General features: G+C 46.7%; 1 long non-coding RNA gene across 1 annotated transcript; it reads left to right on the forward strand.

The window, feature by feature from the left end:
• Positions 1-14,420: 14,420 nt before the first annotated feature.
• On the forward strand, positions 14,421-20,822 carry LOC103662169. The gene is made up of 3 exons (XR_568370.1): positions 14,421-14,484; positions 18,983-19,538; positions 20,323-20,822. It is a non-coding gene; the product is annotated as an uncharacterized LOC103662169 (long non-coding RNA).
• Positions 20,823-21,183: the final 361 nt, after the last annotated feature.

Below are 21,183 nucleotides of genomic sequence, written 5' to 3' on the forward strand. Positions count from 1 at the left end.
CACATGAACTGGTTTCTGCTTGTCTTATGTGAAGTTTGTTTACTGCTACAGATAATCACAGTCAGGGACTCCTTTAACTAACTTTTAAAGACTTAAACTCTAAGGCAAAACCACTTGGGTGGAAAGCATACCACCCCCTGTGCCTGAAATTGTAGTACCACCCCTAAGTGACTGGGTGACTAACAAAATGTACTCTCCAGTCTCTTCCTCCTACCAATTTACCTGCATGTTCTAGGGGCAACTCAGGTATGTGACTTTTTAAAATTTCTGCCTCTGGGTGAAATGCAGAAATTGCTCTATTATAATTAAAAAAGGGAAAGCTCACTAAATATTCCATGTTCTCCCTACTTTCCAAGCCTCCTTTATAGATATTTAGTTAGATGCGATTCGTTCAGGGCAACAGACTCTGAGTGGAAGTGAGGTTGATGTCAAATCAGTTAAAGGTCTTTGCTCCGTCTGCATCCATCTCTTCCACTTCTTTTGCATTCAGGAGGCCCCACGCTCTGCGGTGCAGCTCAAAGATAACAGAGCCCCTTTCAACCTGGGTCCCTGAGTGACTGAGTGCAATAGAGCCCCTGCCAATCAGTCTTGGACGAAAACATGAGGTAAGTAAAATTTTGTTATGTTAAAAACGGGGATTTCAAGATTAATTTGTTATTGCAGCATGACCCAGCATATCCTGACTAATAAGCCTTTGAAAGTCTGGCCAATCTGTCAAACCAACAAGGCCTATGGTTCTGCTTCCTCGGTAGTGCTCACAATCTGTTCCCCTCCATTTCTATTCCCAAGATTCTGGTTTCAGACCCCCAGCCTCTCACCTGCACAGTTACAACATTCTGCCACCCTGAAGCTCCAGCCTCTCTCACTCTAGTCCTTCCCCCTCCCTCATTTCCAAATGTTATGTCCTTAGACATGGCTAGTACCACATCACCCTTGCTTAAAATAGCTTCCACTGCATACAAAACAAAGTCTAAACACTGAAGCCAGACCCACAAAATCCCTCCCTAATGAAAACGTAATCCTATCTTTCCAACTTCTTTTCTCAGACCCCCATTCTCAGCTCCAATTGCATTAAATGATGGTTCATGATCTCTCGCTGCACATTCTCACGTCCATCCATTGCCATTTTTCCTCCCAGCTCTTCCCTCCTCATCCCATACCCCAACTCTTCCCAGACAATACAAGTTCCAGGGCCAAGTCCTCCATGACACTTTCTATCTTTTTAACCCCTTCACATAGAAGTGATCTTGCCCATCTCTAAACTCCCAGATTCCTGGTCTTTTCTGGTGGCTGTTAACCCCTTCCACAGAGCATCACTGGGTTTCATTGAGGAAGTCTAAGAGCCTTTTATTTGTACCATTCTCATTAAATTCACAGAAACTAGCCCAGTTCCTACCCACAGTAGCTTAAGAAACTGCTGAAAGGATACACAAAGAATGAGCCAATATCTGAGACCTAGGAGGAATGAAGCATATTATTCTATTCCATCTGCTAGCCCAGTAAGCATTTAAAACGTTATCTTGAGAATATTCTGATCCCGTAGCTCTAGAGTGGGTCTCCGGAATTCACATTTTATGAGAACACAAGGGGATTCTGATGCAAAAGATCTGCAAACCACATTTAGAGAAACACTGAGGTGCATGAACGTGTGCATGTGTGTTTATGAATGTTCTTGGTCTATGAGTGAAATGCATTGATAGTTTGGGTCATTGGTGTGCAATCCTTTCCAGGGATGGCAAATACACTTTATCTCACTTGTCAACACCAATACATTTGTAGGGGCTGTCCGGAGAACTGTTTTAAGTAGGTCTCTGGGGCCACATCTGGACTGCACAGGAAAAAGTCCCATGATTGATGGATGATGTCTGCTGTAGGACCGAGAGGGGAAAGTGGCGGCCTGTGTGCCAGGTGTCTGCCATCACTGCCAGCCCCTTCTTTTGGAGACACAGAGCCAGGACTTGGAGATGGAGATCAAAGGATCATCAGAGTCTTAATCCAGCCTGCAACCAGAACTGACATCATTGTTGACTTCCTCAGGTGACTTTGTGGCAAAAGAAAATAAAATCAAGATGTTTGGTAAAAGGCATAACTAAACAAGAAGCTGCAAAGGCGTTGTAGTGAACACTTGCTGTTTACATTGTGGCCTCCATTAACCACCATTCAACGGTACTTTGATTTTCCTTTTGGAAATCTGTTCTCTTCATTCCCGTTCAATGTGGGTGGGAGTGACCACACTCCCTATTGCAAGATGGGCCACGACTGCCTTAGGCCAAGCAGCTGTCTTACCTCTCCAGGATATGAGAGAGAGGGCATCCCAAGAGTTATGGGAGCCAAAGGAAGACTTTCTCCCTTCTCCTTGAGAAGAGGTCATGAAGGTGTGCAGTTGGAAACAGCTAGAACACTTTTGTTACCATGAGATGAGAAACTACAGCTGCGGAGGTGGCCACTCTGAGCACCCTGAGGATGAAGTCAGTGTCACCAGAGGCCAACCAGTGACAAGGTCCTGGATGACATCATCTGGGCCACTGGACCAAGTCTGACCCAGCATCGGTCCTACCACCAGACTCTTCAGTTACATGAACAAGGCAGTTTTTTCATTGTCTAGCTGTTTTTTTTTAATCATTTGCCATCAAACAAATCCTATCAGTTCTTCTAAAGGAAAATAGAGTTTCAGGGGTATCTGGTGCTTGTATAGGCCAGAAACAACAGACTCAAGGCCCAGCCTGGGGTCCATGTGTACCCTAACCATGGGCACATGACCCACCCTTTGTTCCTTTGGTGCTTCTGCTGCCATTACCCTCATGTGAGCCTTTCATTTCGGGAGGAAAGGAAGCAGAGAGAAGTCAATCCCACAGGTGGTTTGCTCTGGGCTGCTAGCCTTGATCTCTGCTTTTAACACCGGGCCTCACCAGGGGCCTGGGCAGTGACGCGTGAGCCTTAAATAGTTATACTGCTAAAGGTCTTTGAAGGCCAAAGTCACTGAGCATTGGTGTTTGGATTCTCTTGAACTTAGGAGCATGTTATTAAACATATAATATAAAAAATCAATAACCACTGAATTATCTGGAGTAAAAGTGGTAGATTCCACATCAGCATATAGATATACAATTACTTCCCTATGATTGAACTTATATTTATGTATTTTAACAGATCCCATTGTAGGGCTTTTGTAATTAGGATATTTTATTTGTCGCCCATTTTTCTACAGTCCCAACAAAAGAGGAAGAATGTATTTCTACTCAACCCTTTACTTGTCAGTTTGGGGTTGATTCAAAATCTCATTTACAGAAGACACTGAATGAAAAACCACTGAAATGTAAGGACAAAAGCCTCTGTGGTGGGGTTTTCTCTTCTTCTTCTTTTCATTGTTATCATTTCTCTTCTAAATTAAACGTGAAATTGATGAGAATTAGACTGTCTGCAAGGTAGAGAAGCAATCGCTTAAATAATGACATTCAAATAGATCATTTTTCAAAACACCACCTTTGCTCAACTGGGTCAAACGCAGAGACCCACTGTGGCCAGCTTTGGTGGGCAGCACCCTCCCTCTTACTTTCTGTTGGTGCTTGAGCAAGAACGCCTCCCATCTGGACATCCTCTGCTGTGGGAGTGTGTGTGTGTGGTGTGTGTGAGTATGTGAGCGTGTACGTGTGTCTGTGTGAAAGGGGGAGTGGGAGGGAGTCAGCACAAGAGAGCTTTCATTTCTTAAAATGATGTTAATTTCTTCAGTTCACAAAAAAGAAAATTTTGTCGATTAAGAAAAAAAAAAACCAAGATGAGTGCCAAACACAATTTCTATCCTCCCTCTCAGAATTCAGTCTTTAGGTCTATAAGCCAAGCTGTGCCCTCTTCCTCTCTCCACCAAAATCATGCCGTCTGGTTTCCTACCTTGTGAAATATTATCGACCCGCTTGAAATGAAAGTGGGCTGTAAATTAATGCACGCGACGTTGTCTCCCATCGGATGGATGGCTGGGGCTGGAAAGCCACAGCTTTTAGAATGTTAAATATTTATGGTTATCATTTCAACCAAAATATGAACTTGCACGAAGGAGAACATGATGCAGACCACACTGAAAATGTTTGCCTCGCTTACTGTGCCTTTGGAGAAACGAGAAAAATAGGGCCCGTGCGGATGTGCACCTTGTCTAGGAACTTAAAAATGCTCCCGGAAGAGAAATGAAGAGTCTTACAGCCAATGACTGGAAAGAGCAGTCAGGGTCCCAGAGGACTGGTTCCCGTGTTTCCGACTTGAGAAATGAGAGCCTCATTTAGACTGTTCGCTTTTCCACCCTTGCATCTGGCTGAGTTCCTCACGCTCTCAACCCCACCCCCAATCATGGAAGTGAGTCGCCCACCAAGTGTTCTTCTGTAAGACATTGCTGTGGATCATTTACTGCAGAAAATGATTGTTTTATCTTTGTTATCATTATTGTTGGGATTTTAAATCCCTGAAGCTAAATATTTGAGATTTGTTGTTAACTACAGATCTTTCAGCAATTAGAGATTTGTTAAAGCTCGAAGATATTTTTGAACATAAAGCAGTATTGTAGGGGATGGAAATGAATTCTCTTTTGGACTTCATTACCATGAGGGAGGGAATTTACCTCCCAAGTCTTGGAAAAGAACACAAAATAATTTTATTTTCATGGCCAAAAATATTAAGAAGAAAAATCAATAAATTCACAATGTAATTTGTAATTGAAAGGTGGGCCAGTGAATTTAGAAACCCCTGCAAAGGGACAATATATCAAAGATGTCCTCGAGACATCGGTTGGGTTCCAGAAAGAGTGGCACTATACATACTGACACACTCCACTAGATGGTTCCTGCCCGAAAGCCTTCAAAACCTTTGAAGCCAAGGTAGAATAATCACTTATAGCTCTGCCTTAATCTTAAAAAAAGTTAAGGTGGCTTACAAGGATATGAAAGGTGTTCCAGGATTAAATAACACATATGCCAAGTATTAAAATTTGGGATGAAGAGAGTAAGCTTAAGGCAGTAGGATGGACTCAAGAAGTAACCGCATTCACCAAATGCCTGCCGTTAAGGATTTCAGGTTGGACGATAGGTGGTTCATGAATTTGACTCCGAGCTACCTAGCAGCCACCATGAAGAGGGAAACATGAAAGTTAATGAGACTTAGTGTCTGTAAAGCAAAAATAAACCAGTTGTTCAAGGAAGCAAGGTAGCCATTCCTGGTGCTCAGACCAATCAAATAACTCTCCTAAGGGTCCTGGTAAAGGAATCAATTCCATCTTTGATGATAGCAATAAGTTTCATGCTCTGTCTTTAATGAGAAGAGGAGGCCAAATTTTGGTCAATGACACACAGGTAATTGGGCTTCCAAAGAAGCTTTCAAGGTCTTGTCTGTCGGTTAGGATAGGGGAGTCAGGTCTAGTCCTTCTGAGAATTATAGTCCATACACACTCTTCCGCAAAGTACACATGCAGTTGGACAGACAGATTTTGACTATGTTCTCCAATAACAGTATTTTGAAAGTTGGGAATTTCTGTAGGGTGGACACACATTACGTCCAGCGTATGTCCTCCAAAGAATGGCATGCTAGCCTTCACCAAAATGGTGGCTATGATTTTGTGGAGGCTCCAATACCCCGCTATTGATTAATGGGTTAAATTGGTGACTGTTATGGTGATAAAATTACTTCATTGTCAGCCAAACCTCTAAAGACTTTCTTTTTCTCGCCATGAAATAAAAAGATCTTTCCAAGAATAAATATGGTAACTAAAATGCATCTATTTCTTGTCTGTGAGAACTCTTCCCTTCTCCTGGCATAGCAAGTCACACCATTTAGAAAGTCGTTCCTCTTCTTCTCCCAAATCGTGTATTTGTAGCTGGGGTCTAAAATCATAGTACTCTCACCCGTTGGCCACGAATGATTTGCCTATGAGTGGCACATGATCTGAACTAGGCTGATCAGAATTCTTTTCTGGGATGTCTCAAACTGGAGCCTGGAAAAGAGTTTCAGGCCCTGTTTGGTGGTGGAATTGTTAGGTGCAGGCTCCCTTGGGAATGTCTCATATATGTTCCCCTGTTCAGTTAGGGGATAGTTTGTGTTCCCATAGCTTATTCTCAAGGATTCTACAAATAATAAAAGGGTGAATTCCAGGCTTGTGAGCACCAGCGTGGGCCTCACATTCTACTGTTTCCAGCCCCAGACTGACATCTAACACAGCTTTACTGTGTCACACTCAGAACCACAAGGCTCCTTGACCTTGAAATATTTCTAGCAAGTGTTTAATCAAGGCTGTTTGGCAGCTTATATGATTTAGAGCCAGTTATATCTGAATCAACAGTCAAACTAGTGTTTTCATAGTCGTTGTAAATTGGGACAATCTCCCCTTAAAGAACCATATCTCTCCAACTTTCAATTACAAAGGAAGAATGGGAGACCAGATTTTTGTGTTAGGTAACATGAGTTGATTTGAACGTGGCGATTCATGCATGAAGAACCCAGTCTGTAATCCAAGCAAACACATTTTTAACTTGTTTAAATGGAGGTTAGTAACTCAGAGCTGGGTCTCTGTCATAATTTTCCATATTCCATTGATTCTAAAATGCTGTTTTTCCAGCATTTTAACACCCCTGATAACAGAATGTGATTGAAACTGGATGGGGTACTGTAGTTGGCAGCATTTTTCTTTCTTAATGATAGGATCTTACAACCAATAACACTTTTGTTTGATAAAATATGGCATTTAACCGGGAGGGCACATTTTCGTTGTCCCAGTATTTTCCAATAGGTTACTTCCTTTTCTCCTCACAAAAGCTCTGTGATGCAGGGCGAATTCAGAAAGGCCCAGATGTGGGCCTAAATGTCCCCAGCTGTTATTGGCAGAGCTCAGCTTAGACTTTGGTGTTCTGGAGTCCCATGCAGAGTTCTGCCCATTGGATCAGATTCAGAGCTCCAGATGAGAGGCACACACAACCACAGCTCTCTAGCTACCCCCAAATAGATTTGGGTTCATTATTTTGAGGCATTTCTAATAAAACTGGTGGGGAGTGTTGGGAGGGAGTAATTGACGACAAGAGGGATCAGTCTCTGTACCTCGAAATGACCAGATGTTTGATAATAATTTGGGGCATGTATCCAACCTCACTGTTGTCTTTCAGAGTCTTCATTGAACACCAGGACAAGAAAGGAGATTGGTGAGACTCATTCCATGGTGGACACTGCTGCTTGATCCAGATTTCTTTTCCATTAATTCTGTGTATCTGTCATTCAGAACGGTCCAGACAGCCCCTGCCAATCAAATGCAGTGCAGGAGGTGAAACCCCTTTGCTATCCTTGACTTTTAGCATAGAGTTCAACTCCCTTAAATCCCTTCTGACCTGGACACAACCTCCTTTTCCCATCTTGTCTCCTACCACTTCTCTATTCCATGCCACAGGCAAGGGAAATGCTGACTGGCTCTAGGAATATGCCCTCAAGAAACTCCTTATTTCCCTTTCGTGCTTTCGTTCCACTCACAGCCCCACCTGGAAAAAGTCTTCTCCATCAGAAGTGAGCTGGTTGGGTTCTAAACTCCCATAGCACTCTGTCTTCTACTACTTTTGCACTAGATATAAATTTGTTCCACCATATGAGGGCACAAATAACATCACATTTGATTCTGCCTCTTCCCCAGCAAACTATGTGAACCACCGCTAAGGGACGTGCCTCTGGACCAGTAGGTCCTACAAGAGTAGGCATTGGTATAGTGGTCAAGGGCAAGGAGTCCAGGAGCCAGAACTAGAAGGATGAAATCCTGGCTCTGCTGCTTAACCATCCATAAAGACCTTGGACAAGAGACTTAACTTCTTTCCAGGTCAGTATTATCTACAAAAAGGGGATGATAATGAGACCTATGTCAGAGGGATTTGGTGAGGATTCATTTAGAGAACTTAGCCAGTGCTTGACACATAGTGAAGCTCAGTAGATGTCACCTATTAGTAGTATTGGCCTTCCCTCCTGCTCTGTGTTGGGCTGTCTAAGATTTTAAGGACTCGAGGAAAGAAGAGCCATGCCTGGTCCTTCATCTTTGGTGGCTGCTGCCATCACCATAGTCCTGCTACTGCAGACAGCCTCCAGAGGTGCACCCTGCAGGGCTAAGTGCTGCCACAGCCCACTCCCCACCCAGGCTCCCAGGGCACAGGAGCTTAATAATCAAGCCGGATACCCATAGGCTGCCCTTTTAGAAGCCCTGCCACCTGGCCCAGGGAGGATGGCAGGGAGTGGGCAGTTTCTGGCCTTCAGACCACCATCCCTAGTCATCCCCTTCCCATCTCCCAGGCTTTCTGTCCAAAGTCCAGCCCCAACACCCCCTACCGGGCAAGTCCCTATGTGGGGATTACACTGTAGTCAAAGGTTTGGGGGATGGGTGGGAGAAATTATGTTTTCATTCTTCTGTGCCTCCCCTAAGAGCAAAAATGAATATCCCATTCGATCATCCTGGCACATCTGGGTCCTACTTTGGATTAATGCGCATCTCTCTGCTACTAGAAGGTAAGCTCCTTGTGGGTCGTACCAATGTCAGATTCACTCTGTTTTCCCTCTATGTTATGCCCAGAGTCCTGATTCTATGAATACTGACGGCAGAGAATATCCATCCAGGGACACCCCGCAACATTCAATTTCCCTTTTCCTGTAGCCACCCCCCACCCCCGAGGCAGGGGGTTAAAATGCTGCCAATACAGGTGGCCAGACTAGCGTCCTAGTCCCTCAAACCAGCCTTAAGTCCAAAAAGCGTCACCTGCCATCAGTCTCCCGCCTCTTCCTCATCTCAACTTAATGAGCAAATAAGGAAAGAAAATTAAAGCAAAAAAAATTAAACAGCTTTAGCTAAGATCAATAGAATTCTATAAAGCTCTGGGCAGTGGTATTGAGTGAGCCCAGAGTCTCCCCTGCATGTTGCATGTTAAGTTAACTTGTAAGAGAAATATGCTCTCGCTCAGCCTCATACCTTCCCCTCCATTGTGAAGGAGGAGGCAGGGAACACAAATTAAAATAATGTTGATTTAGTTTTTAAAGGGAGTGCCCAGGAGCGTTTTCTGCATGGCCAACTGAAAACTCCAGCCCCAGCTGCCCAGGCTCCCCCTCTGCACAATACAAAGAGAGTATTTGATCCCCAGAGCTCAGCCCACGGGTGGATTTTTATTTTGTTTTGGGTTTTTTTATTTCCTTTACACCTTCCTCTGGATTTCACAATTTTAAATGGCAACTTGCAAATTCCTTTTCCGACAAAAGATCTCTACTTCAGTGCAGAGGGATTCCCTGGAATCCTTAGTCCTAACACATAGCGGTGCATGGTGCAGACACGTCACACGCAGGAAGCAGGTGGGGGAAAGTTGACAGTGCATCACAGGTATGGTATGGGTCAGGTGCCTTTTTGTCTGCTTAGGTGATGGCGAGCTGAGAAAACCAGGTCAGCAGGGCTGCTCCTGGCAATTCAGCTGCCTCCTCGAGCGCTGCGGACACCACGCTTCAAGTCCAACCCAGGCAGGCACTGGAAGCCATTCAAGCCCAAAGATTCAAGGTCCGTCCTTGTGAAATAGAAGCAGCCAAGGTCATGGTGATAGGCAACCGGGGCTTGAAATGGGGGCAGGGCATTCAGGCAGACCTGTCCTCGAACCCCCTGCTCCCCCACTAATTGGCTGCACAAACTTAAGTTATTTAACCTCTCTAAACCTCAGCCTCCCATTTTTAAAACAGAAATCATCATGCCTCCTACGCAGAATGGCGTTGAAGATTCAGGGGAATACAGCGTGTGAAGGGAGAATGCCAGGCATAGTGTAAATCCTCAGTAGATGTCGCCTTCCTTCTAAGGGGCGCCCTGTGAGCCTGGGAAGGGGTGACTGCACAGGGACCGTGGATTCTATTCTGAATTCCTCTCTGAATCTCCAGCACTTCATACATGAAGCACAAATAGCTGAGTGACTGAATCACTACGTGACTAAAACAGTAGAGCGAATCCTTCTTTGCTGCTTTGTAAGTGACATATTTTCATATTATAAAATTAACTCAGGTTCCTGGGTGGCTCGTTCGGTTAAGCGTCTGTCTTCGGCTCAGGTCATGATCTCAGGGTCCTGGGATCGAGCCCAGCTTGGGGCTCCACACTCAGCGGGGAGTCTGCTCGTCCCTCTCCCCCAACCCCACCCCCCACGCGCTCGTGCTCGCTCTCTCAAATAAATAAATAAAATCTTAAAAAAATGATTAAGTCACGTTGAATGTAGAGTACTTAGAAAACCTAGATAATCAAAGAGAAGAAATAAAAATCATCTATAACCTTGCCAGTCAGAAATAGCTACCATTACCATTTGGGTGTATGGCTTTCTGGGTACTTGTCAGCTTGTCGGCAGAGATATAAATATTTGTCAAAGCAAAACGGGACCATCTTGAAACGCTTCTCATGTAACCTGGTTTGTTTATTTAAAGATGGCTCAAGAACATCATTCCATGTCATTCAAGTCCTTCTACTAGGTTTTTAAGAGCTGAATAATATTCCAGCGATTCAATATATCTGAATTTATGTAACTGGGCCCCTTTTGGATATTCGGGTTATTTGCAGTGTGTCCCTTTTATGAATGACACTGTGGTGAACCCCTTAGACATCTGTCTTGGTGACCGGATTTGCATATCATCTAAACATGAATCCCCGGAAATGGAATTGCTTTCCCCAGGAAAGGTCTGAGGTTGACCAGAAAGGAATATAAAAGAGTGGCATGGTGGGCACATACCTCACACAGCACCTTCCCAGGTAGCTGACTTCCCCTCCCAAGCACGCGGACCCCAGGGCCCAGCCCAGGGGGCACCGAGAGCTACGCTGACCTGAGGAGTGGCCAGGGCTGGCCTGCGGAAGGGGAGGAGGGGAGCGCAAGGCTAGAAAGAGGCCAGGTGCCCTCACCTCTGGCCGTTTGACTCCAGGCAAGTATTTTAATCATACTGAAGCTCCAGGAACTCTGTAAAATAAGAATAATGATATTTTCCCATCAACTTTGGGGGCTGTTATGAGGAACTAATGAAAGGATATCTGTGAAAATGTTTTGCAAACAGCAAATGAAATTAGGGAGGAGTTGCTCTACGGGCAGCTCTGGGAAATTGAGCAGTTTTTCCAATTCTCCAGAGACAATCTTCTCAGTGTGTGGCTTTGAGCTTTTGTTTGAAATGATATGAATTCCCAGAACATCAGGCACACCCATGGTCAAATGCGAGCACAGAACACACCCAAGCCAAGGGTGCTGGGAATCCTGGCCCCTTTCTGGCCCCCTATTCACCCTGAGGCCACCTTCCTTCCACCCCTGCGATCAGCTGCTTGTCTGTGGAAACTACAAACACCCCTTCACCAGCCCCCAAAGCAACAGCCTGGAACCTTCATCCATCTATCTCACCCAGTGTCTGAGGGAGGGAAAGAGGAAGGAGATACAGGCCCGCTGACCAATCTATGCAAGTCTTTTAGGCTCCTGGGAACAGTTCCTGATACCGCACAGTTTTGTTCCTGTGAGACCTTCAGGAGAGATGGCTAGGGCTGGCTTCCCTTCCAGCAGCCTCAGCCCCGAGTCTGGCACAGTGTCTCTACCAGGTCTCCTCCAGGGCACATTCATGTCGTGGAAGGGCTGGGAGGAGCATCAGAGGAACCAGACACCAGCCACCGCGAAATACAATGGCTCTCTCCTGGTTGGCCAGGGCACCGCGCTCTGGTTTGGGCCAGAGCCCAATTTGCTTGGCTCTAAAGAATTGTGTTCTGCGGTGTCTGGGTGGCTCAGCCGTTAAGCGTCTGCCTTCGGCTCAGGGCATGATCCCAGCGTTCCGGGTTCAAGCCCCGTATCAGGCTCTTCTGCTGGGAGCCTGCTTCTTCCTCTCCCACTCCCCCTGCTTGTGTTCTCTCTCTCGCTATCAAATAAATATATAAAATCTTTAAAAAAAAAAAAAGAATTGTGTTCTGCCAACACAGAGGGGGCTTGGCCGTGGTGAGGGCATAGCTGGGCTGCTGATGGAGACAATGCATTCATTCGCAAGTTGGTAAAGAGAATTTTCTGGATGTTGGGGCCAGCGCTAAGCACTGGGGCTGCCAAGGTGCGAGGGGCAGCGTTCCGCCTCAAGGAGTGTTAAGAGCTTCTACCTTGCGGTCAGTCAGGGCCTTTGCCACCCGCCAGCTGTGACACCTTGGGCGAGTCTGTCAACTTTGCTAAGATTCTGGAAAGTGGGAATATGGCATTTACTTACCTCACAGCGTTGTCGTGCGGATGAAATAAAATGATATTAAAGTAACTGAATATATTCCAGGGACAGCCTTATTCTTCTCAGCCCATGTGTTTCGCACCCCTGCTCCCGGATGGTATCTCAGGCTGAGCCCAGAGCATCGCCAGTCACTGGTAGGCATTCTCGTCCTCAGAAACTGCTAAGTGCAGACCACTCTAATATTAAAACGTCCATTCCTCATTCAATGCAAAGCCCCTGTCTTTCCCCAGCTCAGGCCTACTGAGGCTCGGTAGCCTGAAGCTGGGAGATGGGGGGTTTTCTTCACTCTCGGAGTCCCTCCCCGACCACCCTCACCCCCCCCACCCCAGAGCTGTGGCAGGGACCGGGAAGAGAAGGGAAACGGCCAAATGGGTATAGGGAACGAGCTGGTGCTGTAGAGAGATCTCCATGGCAGGTATCTAAACCCCGACCTGTCCTCCGTGGGTACTCCAGTGCCTTTCTCCAGAACCCCACACTGGGACCTCTCACTCAGCGTGGCCCACGGACTCACAGGCTGGCCCTCAGCACCACCTCGGCGGGTGTACCTCTTCTCCCCAGCTCTCCCTGCACGACTGCCCACGCTGTCCACTTAGCTCGTGGGAAACTCAGCATCCTCACCTCTCAGACCCTGGGGGGTGCAAACACCCCCTCAGGCCTTTCTCCTCACTCTGCCACCCCTTGGACTTTTCCCTTCTTGGTGCCTCCAGCTGCCAGGGGATGCAGGTCAAGTTTTTGAAAGAATTCTCTCACCGGGTCCACTCCCAGAGAGGCTCAGGAAGGGTCGGGATGTTTCTTCAGTTCAACAATCATTCAGCTGGAAGGTGGAGCGGGGCAACAAATGATATGTCAGCTCCCCTCTGGCAAACAGCCCCAAACTTGGGGTTCTCCCACCAGGACATGTATGCCCCTCCCCAACAGCCAATTTTCTTCAAAGAGTTCTTCATTCGCTCTGAGGACACTGAGGGTAGCTGATGCCGGCCCTTACTGTGAGCTGGGCGCTGTTCTCGGGGTTCCGTACACAGAGCTGCCTAGCCTCTATACAGTGACCCCCTTAATCCTCACAGCAGCCCTGTGCGGTAGATGCTATCATCACCCCCACTGTACAGATGAGCAAATGGGAGAACAGAGAGGTGATGTAACTTGGCCCAAGTCTCCCAGTTGGTGTGTGGCGAAGTGGGGATTCGAATTCAGGCTGTTTGGCTCCAGCTTCTAGCCAGATTTCTAGTTACAAATTTCTAGTGCCCGTCTTCATCTTATATAGACTGGAGGCAAAGAATGGAATAAGGTGTCAGGAAAGACTGTAGTCATCTCAACACGAGCTGCAAATGTGTCGACCACCAGTCTTTGGAAGGCAGGGGTATTTATCATCCCTTGTTCTCGGTTTTCAGTTAACCGAAAGGCCATAGACAATAATAGTCAAATTCCCATTAACAAACTGTTACACATATAGATCTCTTAGAAATTTGCCCACCATTCATTTACAATAAATAGAAGCTTCAAGGCTCAGAAGCTCCCGGTTTTAGAAGGACAGGATAAAGAGCACTGTAATGCAGTATAAATGCTGTGTGGTTTCACGCCATAAATTCCACAAATATTTACTGGACACTTATTATAGGCTGTTAGGGGCTGAAGATATAGGTGATCAGACTGGATACGTTCCCTACCTTGTGGGAAATCCCTGCAACTGGGAAGGAAAGTAACCCCCAGAAAGAAGATATTTCTGTTACTTTTTGCTATGTAACAAACTACCCCAAACGTAGTGGCTCGAGATGACAACAGCCATTATCTGCTCATGATTCTACAACTTGGAGAAGGCTCAGAGGGGATAACGTAACTCTGTCCCATGTGTGTCTGCTGGGGTCTCTCAGGCTGCTTCTCTCAGGTGGGGAAATGTCCATGAAGGTGTTATCCACACAGCTAGTAATTGGTGCTGGATGAGAGCCAGTGTACCTTGGTTTTCCTCCACGGGGCTTTCTTTCTCCAGTAGTCTGCATTGGCTTTCTTACCAAATAGTAGCCGGTTTCCCGGAGGAAAGTCCCAAGGGGACCATTGCACAAGCGCTTGTCGAGTGTCTGCTTACATCATGCTTGCTAATGTCTCATTGGCCAAACAAGCCCCGTGGCCAAGCCCAGAGTCCATAGGGGAGGGAACCGCACAGGAAAGTATGGCTTCCTGGGGGCCACTGATGGAATAGTCTACCACAGAAGGCTTCACGGGGTGTCTGAACTGACGGACAGCTTCTCCCAGGTAATTGGATCTGACTATGTTCCTACCCACCCCTCCAGAATCACCCACCCTCCCTCTAGGAGGCCCAACCCAGAAGGTGGCACTGGAGAGAGGACCCCCAGGTCAGAAGGGGAGGAGAAAAACCTCTTTCTAGCACGTCAGAAATTTACCCTCTGTATTACCCCTTATGTGGCATCAATACCAGGAGGTGCCAAGCCCAAGCAGGGTCCCCATCTCAAAAAGATCCTGTTCCCCTCTACCTCTTTATTACAGCTTCATTCTTTGAAGGGGATAAATTCATGTCTGACTGGAATAGAGACACGTTTAGTTAATATGAACCAGAGCCCTGCTGTGTGTGATTTGGTTTGTAATACACAATTGTAATAGGGTCTTTCCAAGCCACTGTTGACCAAGTAGATCTTTAGGGAGTTAGTCGGATGGGCTGAAGCAAGTCTCAGAGCAAAAAGAGTGTCCTTCTCATGGGTTGGTCAAAAACACTCGAGCTGCTGGGAAGGGAAGTCCTCAGCGGGTGGCAGGAAGTAGAACTCTCAGAGTGTTGGGGCTGCAGGTAATGGGGAGCGGTGTGCAGGCTGACCGCATGGGGCTGCTGAGGTACAGCTCCCCCTTCCCTGGTCCCTACCCTTTCCTCTTTTCCCTAATCCCAGCGATTTTTCTAGTGGGGTAGAGGCCAGAAAATCTTGGTTCTTAATCCTGATTTTCTCCTCTATCTTTTGTTAACTCATTCTCTCTTTCCCCATAGGGGCTCAGCCTTTGGAACTCAAAGGCTTCTGAGGGGTCCCCCTTCTCTCTGTTTTCTCCTATCACATTCTTTCCTGAGGGAATGAGTCCAGAATGACTAGCCTAATTGAAGGGGGCAAAGGGCCAGAGGAATGATCACAGGGAGAAAATTCTGTTGACATTTCTAAAAATTCTTATCCCATCACATAAGTATGCATAACCTGACCATACAGTGAAACTTATATTGGTCTCACCCCATTGAGTGGGTTCAACCATGACTAACAAACCCTTGTATTGTCTTTGTAAATTGAAGAACCTCTCCAGGCATTTTTATAGAGTGAGTGGGCTGAGTAGGAGGCACCTGACTCTTGGAGTCAAGATTCTGGCATCCAGAAAGGAAAAACGAAGTAACTCCCCTCACAAATAGACTTTGTCCACTGGCAACTGCAGCTTTTGCAGGAGGACAGGGAATGACGTGATCGAAATTGGATTTGGGGAAGATGAATCTGGCAGTGACATAGTAGGCTGGCTTGGGGTGGGAGGTCTAACAATAACACCCACAAGGTATAAAAGCATCAAGGGCGAACCTGTAGTAGGCATTTGAGGTGATCATTCTCTTATACTTGCAGGCAAAGTATTGTTTTCCAAAATGTGCAGGTAAGGCAACGGAAGTCAAAGAGTTCCAGACATTTGTCTGAGTATGAAACCACAAGTGGTAGATTCAAGATCAAATTCAGATGCATCTGACTTGAAAGCCCCACGTCTGTCTGTTCAGAGACTATTAACAGTAGTACAGATAAGAGATGTCAAGGCCAGAATTAGGGCAGGGAGGCTCATACAGCAAAGGAATCAGTGTGTAGGAGACCTGTGTTGGGAAGAATCAAAAGGACTTAGTGTGGGACCTGAACTTGGCGCAAACTGAGCGGAGGCACTTCGGAGTCCTACCCACCTGGACCACCCACCACGGGCATTAACCTGGGTTGGCCTATGAGCCCAGAGACAATGATGGAAGACAACCACTTCAAGGAGGTAGACGGCCCAGGAGGAGCACAATTCAATCCAGTTTCACTGGTGGAAACTTGATCGTTCTGTTTTGTTTCAGGAAACTGATGAATCCTACACATTTAACAAGCCAGGAATGATGAGTAATTATCCACTTATTTAAATCCATGTCTACATTTGTGCATTTCTTTATTCAAGAAATAGGGGTAGGAGTGTATGGCATAAACAGGATATAGGAAATCCTGGGAAAGTGTTACTACGTCATAGTAGTAGCCCTGATCTGCTAGAACCTCCAAGCCACCCGAAGCTGGACCCAACCCATCCCTTTCCTTTGGTTTCCGCCACTGAGCATAGAGCCCTGCACATAGTAGGTACTCAGCAAAAGCTTGGAGATGAGAATGTTGACAGTGTCACCCACGAGACATCACACTACCTGGATCCAGACCTTAGACCTTGGAGGGTTATGGGTCATCGAGCAAGTGATTGAATGTCTTGGTGCCTCTGTTTCTTTATATGAAGGATGGAGATAGTAATGGGACTTACTCACTGGGCCTTTCAATGAGTTTAATGTAAAGTTTATATAAAATAAAGCCAATGAGTTTTATGTAAAGGAGGGAAAGCAGTGCACTCCAAAAGTATTAGTTGTTGTTGTTATTATTATTATTATTACTACAGCACCTGCCTCCCTTTCAGAGCAACGGCCTTACCTCATGTCTGCCACAGGCTCCCAGGGCTGGTGCATGGGGCTGCATGGGTACCAGACACAGTACCAGACACAGGGCTTTGTTAGACAAAAGCTTCTGTTCACTGATCTGAAGAAGATCACAGTTCTCTGCACTTGCTTGGTTCCGCCTTTTCAGCATCCCCTCCTGTGATGCTGTTTGGCTTTATGCCTAGAGTGAGTCTGTGTTGGTGCCTGGGGCCTCCCCCTCTGAAAATGTCTCCATTTTAGCAGGGCATCTCCTCTCCTCCTGGGAGGCCCTCGCTGATCCCTGCTTTGATCCCCTCAGCTATGTTGAGAAATGCTACTTTGGCTTCTGCTTCCAACCTGTCCTTTTAAGGGGGCCCACGGATGGTTCAGGAAAGGGCTCTGACTCCCCAGGCAAGCAAGTGGCATGGTAGCTTTGATTGACATTTGTGTGGGGGGGAACCCTGGAAGCACCCTCTCTTGCACCCCCAGTGGTCACCCCTCCCTTTTAGAATTTCCTGCCAGAGTGACTTGACCTCCTACATTGGAGAAAGCCATGGTCACGTGGTACAGGAAGTTTCACCCTCCAGCCTCCTCTCCTGCCTCTCCTCCATCAGTCAACCTCACACTCCCATATAAGCCACATGTCTCCTTCCACTTTGCTGAGATCACCCCTTCAGCTCATCTATCCGAACTCCTGAAGGGATCTTCTTCGTGGCTCACCTTGGCGCACCCCCAGTCTTCCCTCCTTCATCCTCATGCTCCTCTGGGTCACTTCCATCGGATACAAACATACAGCGTTGCTGCTCTGCGAAGAGGCTGCCCTTGGAGCCTGCATCCTGGGTCATTAGGTCCTATTCGGTTTCAAACCTTTGGGCCTATAAGTGGTTATTTCCTTCAGGGATGACTTTCCCCTCTCCCATTTCCTCCCGAAACCCTTCTCTCTAACTGGTTTCCACCTCATGGCTCTACTGAAGATGCTCTCAAAGGTCCTCAGAAAAACCTTAACCTCCAACCCAAGGACTATTTCCTAATCCTTAACTCTCCAGGCTTCTCAGAGGAACGTGTCCCCGCAGAACACACACTCTTCTGCAAAATCCGTCTTCCATTGGGTCCCCTGGTGCCTCATACCCCTGCCTCTGCTACCTCTCCGAAGGCTCTTTGTGTTCTTCGTGGGCTTATTCCACAGCCCAGGACTCTCCTGCAGCGATCACGTCAGCAAATCTCTGATCTGTAGCCGCCCCCAGGACCCTTCCACTCGGCATCGGATTGAATCATGCCAAGAAGTTGGCAAACTTAATGATTTGGCGCCAGCCCAATCGGCTTTCCCTCTTAGCGTCTGTACCTCTCTCGGTGATACTTCGGTGTTAGAGGGACTGGGGCTTGTAGTCTGGATTCACCAGTGCCCTGCCCTCTCTGATTTCCAGGTCCCTGAGAGGTACGGCTTCCCCCCTTAGGGTCTCTTTCCCTTTCCCATCACTGCCACCCAACCGCTTACCCCTGGATGATCACAGACCGACCTCTCCCTTCTCAGACTGCCCCAAATGTGCCCCAGTTAGACATAAACTCTGCCTTGGGTGGTTACTGAGTGGCTTCATGCATTCAGGTCCTATTTTCCCTAGACTAAGGGCCTCTACTGCTTTGTAGAACTTTCTAAAGGCAGGGACCACATTGATTTTGCCAGCACTGAGTGGAGAAGTGTGTGTGTTAATGTGGGTGATCATCTCCAGGACCTGCCCCCCCACAATGATGCTCTGATTATTCCCCCAGTGATCCCAAAGTTCTCAATGCAAAATAAAAATATCATATTTTTCTGCATGGTCCTCTTTTTTGTGTGTGTGGCTATCAGGAAAAAATACTTTCAAAAGCATAAAATGAAAGTTGGAAAGGTCTTAGTTTTGTTGCCATTAGCTAAAAAAAAAAAAAAAGACTGATTAAAGACGAATGTGCCCATGAGTCCATAGGAGGTGATTAAGCAGTCACGCTCCTTGCCCTCGGGGAGGTCATTACCTTGAAGAATGCAGCAGCCTTTGCTGTTCCTATTAATGGTATATATTGACTCTATCTATTTTTGAAATCCCTTTTCTACAGGATGCTGCATGTCCCCCAAGGCCACCAAACACCACGTGGCCCAAACCAACCTCAGTGATCAAGGTGATGACCTGTGGGCTACCCAGAAAGCCTGATGCCTGGCTCGTACTTGACCTCACAGAGATAAACAGGGAGACTTAGTCCAGAGGGACTCAACATTCACAGAGGGTGAAAACACAGGTGGCAGTGACATCAGAGGAGCCCGCAGACCCCAGGCAAAGGGCTCAGAAAGTGCCACTTGCTCGAGATGATTCAGGAGACTCCAAAGTGTCGGCAGACAAGAGGCAGTGGGGCTGGAAGCGAGCCCTGCTCTGCTACTTGGTAGCTGAGAGACTTTGGGTAGATTATTTGTCCCTGAATCTCAGTTTCCTCATCTAAAAAGCACCTCCCTTGTCGAGTTGCTGTAGGATTGAAATACCACCGAACAGGATTATTTTGTGCCAGCCGCAATTCCAAGCATCTACATCCATTAAATCATCGAATCCTCTCAACAAACCTCTGAAACAAGTAGTATTATCATGCCCATTTCAGACTGGAAGTAAATAAGAACAAAAAGGTAAGTAACTTGCCCAAGGTCACCAGCTAATTGATAACGGATCCAGGAAGCCTAGAGCTCAGTGGAGCAGGTGCTCCAAAAGCTTGAGTCAGAAGACGATCTTGCAGGAGGTGGGAGGGAAATGACATCTGGGACACTTCCCTGATCTGTGGAAAGAAAGGGCAAACAGGTGAGGACCATCCTGTGAAGTGTCAAAATCCAATTTTTCTGTTTTTTTTTCTTTTCCCTTCCTGGGATTGCATGTGGTATAAGTGGGTGTGTGTATGATTGTATTAAATGTGACAGTGTGTGTGTGAGTGTGTGTGTGATGGGAGCAAGGAGGCTCAGGGATGGGGTGACACCCCACACATCTTCGGTTTCCCCATATTCACTGCCACCTGCCCCTCTGCCTTCAGATATGTGCAAGTGCCCCGAGCCTTCAGAAGATCTGGCTTCTTCCCGATCCTTCTTCTTCGATCACCCCATTTCTTCTCCAAATGAGCTCCAATTTGATCTGTTTCATACTTTGGGGATTCAGTTTAGGTCTTGTTGGGAAGGAAGGAGTTCTACTGCTTTATAACAATTTTAAAAATCATCAGTGGATGAATATTCTGTGCCCAAGGATAGTTTAGACCAACTAGACTTTTCAGAAGAGCTGAGCTGAGAATAGTTGGAGGTTATAGCCTCTGAGAAAAAAGCCTAACATAAAAATAAAACAGATACCTTCATTCATTTGCAAATATTTATGAAGTGCCCTTTATGTACCAAGACTCAAATTTGCCAGGATGCTGTTCTGCTTCTCCAGGGGCTCACGGTATGGTAGGAAGACAACACATGAAGAGCCGTGGTGTGAGGCAAAGAAGGAATGCACTGGGAAGACCACAAGGAGGGGGCCATGAAAGCCTTGCACCCATTAAACAGCACAGAAACTGCTAGAGCACATGGCTTGATCATTTGCTTCTCCAGCAGCCCTGCTAGAAATAAATCCCACAGTCAGCTTCACTCACCTCAAGACTCTAGAAGTTCTCTACTCAAGCTTTCTCAGGATTGATCCAATTTGTTACTCTGCTTCCCTAATACCAACACAAAGCATGAAAACTGGGTATCAGCCCTTAATTTATATTTTTCACCATCAAGGTACTCGACTTGGTCTTGGATCCATTACAGTAGATATACACAGCATGAGACACACTGAGGTTTCTCTTCTGGCCAGAGAAACCATGAGAGGTGGGGGAAGATGATGAGCTGAAGAGCCAAAGGTAGTCTCTTTGCTTTGAAGGAGCCAGGGGGTGGTGAGGTGGGGAGTCTTTTTTTCTTCTCCTTTACTTATTTTAAGGTGGGGCCCCTTGGTGAGATCAGTGCCCTAATAAGGAGAGGAGAAGACCATGCCACATGAGGGTACAGCAAGAAGGCTACTGCCAGTTAGCCAGGAAAAGGGCCCTCTCCAAACACTGAAGGTGCTGGAGCCTTGACCTTGGACTTCCCAGCCACCAGAACTGTGAGAAATAAATGTCTGGTTTTAAGCCCCCCAGCCTATGGTGTTTTAAAACAGAAGCCTATAGGTGCGCCTGGGTGGCTCAGTCGGTTAAGCATCTGACTCTTGGTTTCAGCTCAGGTTATGATCTCACAGTCGTGGGACCAAGCCCCACATCAGGCTCTGTGCTCA

This window comes from Ursus maritimus, unplaced genomic scaffold (genome assembly GCF_017311325.1).
Source record: "Ursus maritimus isolate PB19 unplaced genomic scaffold, ASM1731132v1 scaffold_17, whole genome shotgun sequence".
In the NCBI taxonomy this organism is placed as follows: domain Eukaryota; kingdom Metazoa; phylum Chordata; class Mammalia; order Carnivora; family Ursidae; genus Ursus; species Ursus maritimus.